This window comes from Eptatretus burgeri, chromosome 5 (genome assembly GCF_056783735.1).
Source record: "Eptatretus burgeri isolate ZD-2024b chromosome 5, Ebu_testis_v1, whole genome shotgun sequence".
NCBI classification, from domain to species: domain Eukaryota; kingdom Metazoa; phylum Chordata; class Myxini; order Myxiniformes; family Myxinidae; genus Eptatretus; species Eptatretus burgeri.
This window is the reverse complement of record NC_140965.1, coordinates 31,179,106-31,184,105: the sequence shown is the minus strand read 5'-3', so window position 1 is coordinate 31,184,105 and position 5,000 is coordinate 31,179,106. Positions and strand designations below refer to the sequence as shown.

Here is a 5,000-nt window from a genome sequence, read left to right as displayed (position 1 = left end):
AATGAATGGAGGTGAGCAGAGATCTTGTATTTAGGTAGTTTCACCAGAAGGGGGTTGATGGTGGACTGTGTGAGCACTGCAGAAACCTTGGGGGGGGGGGGACAAAGCATGGAAAGAGCAGACGGTGTAAGAACAGCAAGGAAGTGGAAGAAGATAGAGAGACCACTGACCCGTCTACGATGGCGTGTTGATAGACCCATAGACTCAGCTTCATCGCGGGAGATTCCGATAATGTTAAAGGCCTTGGCGTCAAGCTGAGCAAGATGAGGCAGGGAAATCAGCCCAGAAAGAAGAGCAGTACTCCATCAAGCTGCGGATGAAGGCCTTGTAGGTAGAGAGTTCAGTTGTGCCAAGGAAGGACTTTGTACAATGGAGGATGCCCAGTCAGCAGTTTGCTTTGGAGGTCAACTTTGAAATGTGGTTTGCCAAAGAAAGATCGTTTCTGATTGTGATACCCAGGAATTTGAATGACTGAACTTCCTCAGGAGGATTGGTGAGAAAGTAGATAGGATGGGTTTGCCAGACGGTCCTTTTGGAGAGAGATAGCGAGAGTGTGAGATTTGTCAGGAGTGAAAGACATGTTCCAAGTGTTTCACCAGCTTGTGATTTTTTTTTTCAAGGTCTGAAGAGAGAGAAGAGGCTGCAGCCCGTCTGTCTGAAGGTTGAGGGACGTCACGGCAGATGGTGAAGTCATCAGCAAATATATAAAGAGGATTTTCCAGAGTCAGAGAGATCATTGATGAAGATCAGGAATAGAACTGGGCCCAGGGGCACTCCAGCCTTGACAGGGAGAGGAGATGAAAGGATTCTGTTGAGAGCCATGTGGAGGAAATAATTATATTAATGTGTTCTAAATTGTAATTGTGCTGGTGTTTTATAAATTTAAGTTTTATGCTATAAGTCGAATTGGCCGTCAGTGCCCCCTTCCCTTTGGCCAAGAGTCTTTTTCCCTAAATGTTGATAAAAATGTGTTGTTGTGGAGCGGTGTGACCTGGGCTGATAACAGTGCTTCTCACCTAGAAGACACGTATGCAGTTAGAGTTAACAACCCCTCCACTCTCCCATGAAAGTATAAATGCCTTGATATGTAATCTTGTTTTAGTGCAAGCACGTGTGATGTATACCATCTCAGTGCGTTGTACTCCTTGGGATTGAAACGTGATTTGGAATGATTTTAAAAATGATTTGATGATGTTTAGCACGTGGGGCGATTCACAGATAATTATAGATGATGCCCTCGGATGAACGTTGAACTCGGCATGCTGTTTTTATTCGTCTGTGAATGTTAAAGTTGCCTGAACTAGTGCTGGGAAGGCAATGGCAAACAACCCAGTGTAACCCTTTGATCGATTCAGTCAAGGTAAATCAATAAGATTTAATTGGATAGATGCTGAAGATTTTATTTTTTGATTTATTGATTTTAAAAGAAAATATTTTAATGTTTAGACCAAAAAGCTGTTTAAGAGAGATTGGATGTTTTATTAGTCTGAAGTTTAAGATGCCTTCCCCATAACTGTGATAAAGTTTGGGAAGGTTCTAGCTACATGTGTGGACGGAGTGTTTGAGCTGCAATTTAAGTGATATTCGCCTGATGACAAATTTGACAAATGATTTGACAATTTTTGTTCAACTGTTTAAACTGTATTTAATTGTTTTGATAAAGGAAATGGATTCGTAATTGAGAAGGTCAGAGGAAGTGATAGATGGTTTGTGTATGCGAGTTGAAAAATGGCAGCATATTGCTGTTTTGGTGAGAGAGAAGTGGATAGATGGACAAATGTCAGAGATTTAAAATGTCTATGGAATTCAGAGTGTTGATGATAGAGATTGGCTCAACAAAGAAATGGAGGCTCATCAAGTTAATTAAACAATGTTAGCTTTTGGTGTTGTTGAAACTGTTTGGAGAAATTTTGTAACAATGTTATCAAAGTTCTTGTTTCGAAGATGTCATGTCATGGCAACTAAATGTTATGGCCGAGCGGAGTGGAACAGTAAGCAAATGAGGGTTGTGCAGTAACTGTGTTAGTTACTTTCAGACTAGGCTCATAAAAAAAGAAGAAAAAAAAATAACTCATTGAGAACGAACCATCATGTTTCTCTTGGTTAAAATTGATATGAACTTTTGTTTTGAGATTACATTTGAGAATCCTTTTACCTCAGGACTTTGTTAATCTGTTAATTGAGGATAGGGAAAAGTTACTGAGAATTGAATCAAGATAATATAATGGCAGTTGCTCTGGAACCACTTGTGAATGAAACTGTAATTTGTTTAGCAGATATGAATGTTAAAATGGTAACTGTGCAAAATCGAATTGATTTGGATTCGGTTCTTGAAGAAGTAGATAACTTTCATATTTTTGTATCGATAATGGAATATTTTTGTGAAAAGAATTATTGATTGCAAATTGAAACCCTGATAAAGACTGTTTGCTTTTACATGGAAATATACAAATGAGATGAATGTTTTGAGTATACATACAAATGAGATTTCTGTATATTTTAGCATGTTGTTTTGGGAAAAAATAACCCAACAAGGAAAGGGATAAAATATTGATATGGCATATAATGCAAGTTGAATGCTTCTGTAAGAACCTTTGTCAGTCTTGTGGAAATACATGAGCCCATGATGTTTACTGATGATGTTTAATCGATGCTTCACTTTGATTTTGTAAGTTTCGGAGTGCTGAGCGCAGTTAAACCATGCAATGTACGATTTCGTCTAAATGAAGCTTGGAAAGAACTTCCACCAAAAGATTGGATGATGGGGAGAATCCAGATTTGGGTGATTGGGCATTCAACATGTGATCATGAAACTACCCCCTTCCTGAGGAGATAAGATGAGGAATGTAAAAAAAACCCCACAGGAGAAGGTTGAGCAAAGTCTTAACGTCGGCGTTGTGTGGTGCCTGCCTGGAGGAATGTCTGCTCTGCAAATACATCGTGAACTTTCTGTGGTTGCTTAAATGTATGACGAAGGCCTGGAGATCCACACGGCGAGTCTTCTGCAACATGTGTTCAATGATGCAAATGGGGGCTCGTGCTGCCACCGCGACTGCATCTAACGTGCACAGCTCGCTTGGTGAATCAAACCTGATTGCACAAACTGCTGCAGCGAGGCCCCAGGCTCTGTTGGGGCTGGATCTCTGTTCACCTCTCGAGTCCTTTTCGTCTCCTTCAACCCAGTGTCAGGCCCAAGCTCGTACTTGCCAACATCTACCTTCTCCTCAGCTCAAGGAGTGCTTCAACTGTGTTTCCCGTTGAGTGCTGCGCTATCTACACCCTGACCTGTTTATCTTATGACTTCGGGTAGCATGTTTTCAATGTATGATACATGCTGATGAACAGGCAATAAATTAAATGGAAACGCTCTCACTTTTCTGAGACTGAGCACTCACTGCCATTGTTTATTGAACTTGAGTAATGAATATCTTTTCTCCTTCAGGAACGGGATATGGTAATCATGTGTAATATAATTATTCAAATTTTCCTTAGAAGGAAATGGGGGACTGTGGAGGAAATAATTATATTAATGTATTCTAAATTGTAATTGCGCTGGTGTTTTATAAATTTAAGTTTTATGCTATATAGGTCGAATTGGCTGTCAGTGCCCCCTTCCCTTTGGCCAAGAGTCTTTTGCCCTAAATGTTGATAAATATGTGTTGTTGTGGAGCGGTGTGACCTGGGCTGATAACAGTGCTTCTCACCGAGAAGACACGCATGCAGTTAGAGTTAACAACCCCTCCACTCTCCCATGAAAGTATAAATGCCTTGAAATGTAATCTTGTTTTAGTGCAAGCACGTGTGATGTATACCATCTCAGTGCGTTTACTCCTTGGGATTGACCAAGTACCAAGTAATAATTAAACTCTCTGATGTAATGTACTTTCACGTTGTGGAAGTGAATTTAATCGGATTGGTTTAACGTTTAACTATAAAGTAAAAATAAATAAAATAGAACCAAATAATATTGCAACAAATGCGGGTTCTCAAGTTCATTGTGTGTAGTGTACGAGGGTGAGAAGTGTACGGTGGATAGAATTAGAAATAAATTGTTCTCAAAAGAAAAGATTTGTCTGTGGACATTGGTTATCGGTGTCTGTGATTTTATAACAGGATTTTAAAACCGAATCGGCTAGACGTTTAAACCCTGCAAGTTAAATAAGATTCCACAACAACGCAAGAATCCGACAACGATCACTACGAGGTTAGGTGAAAAATCCACATCAGCCACGCATTGGCTATGGAAGTGGAGAAAGTCAGTAATCGAAGAGTAGAGTTTGCCTTGAATTCCACAGGCAGACAGTTTGGAAAGCAAGGTATAATGCCAGACTGCATTGAAAGCTCGAGAAATATACAGAGAGATGGTCCTGATCTCATGTCTGATATTGAGAGCCTCTATCCGTCCATCCTCTTAATGAAAGGGACCACAAGATATTTCACACGGATTTTGCAGAATGACATTTCTCTCCAAATATATCAAACTTCGTTACGCAACACACTTCCTGAAAATCGTGATAGTATATAACTGAATAGAATTTACATTGTCAGTAAAGCCTGGTGTTGGCCGAGTGGTTAGGGTGGCTGGCTTGGGATCTTAGGGTCCTGAGTTCGATCCCTGTTGGCTGCTGAATTAACACCAGGTGGGGTTGACTCAGACTGTCATCCTCCTGGGGTCAGTGAAATGAGTACCAGTGTACTGGTAAAAGGGGCACAGCATCACTTGCACAGCTGTGCTCCAAAAAATGGTGACCTGTCCAAGATTGTGCCAAATAGCTAAGGAAAAACTGCTTCGGCACTTCAAATGCTCTGTTCAAGAGTGTGGTGCACAACAACAATTTTGTCAGCAAAGTTGGAAGCATGATGCAACACCCACAAGACAAGATAAACTTCGACTTTAAAAATCCATTGATCGTTTCAATCCTTTCAAGTGGAGCATCGATCAAGAAAGACATTTCAGGCATGCCAGGTTTTCATATTTCTCAATGTTGCAGAATATTGTA

General features: G+C 40.4%; 1 long non-coding RNA gene across 1 annotated transcript in view; it reads left to right on the top strand.

The window, feature by feature from the left end:
• LOC147026156 (uncharacterized) overlaps positions 1-4,066 on the top strand; it is a 23,625-nt gene extending 19,559 nt beyond the window's left edge. Inside the window, exon 2 of the long non-coding RNA XR_015058135.1 lies at positions 621-4,066. This is a non-coding gene — a long non-coding RNA (uncharacterized LOC147026156). The remainder of the gene's footprint in view (positions 1-620) is intronic.
• Positions 4,067-5,000: the final 934 nt, after the last annotated feature.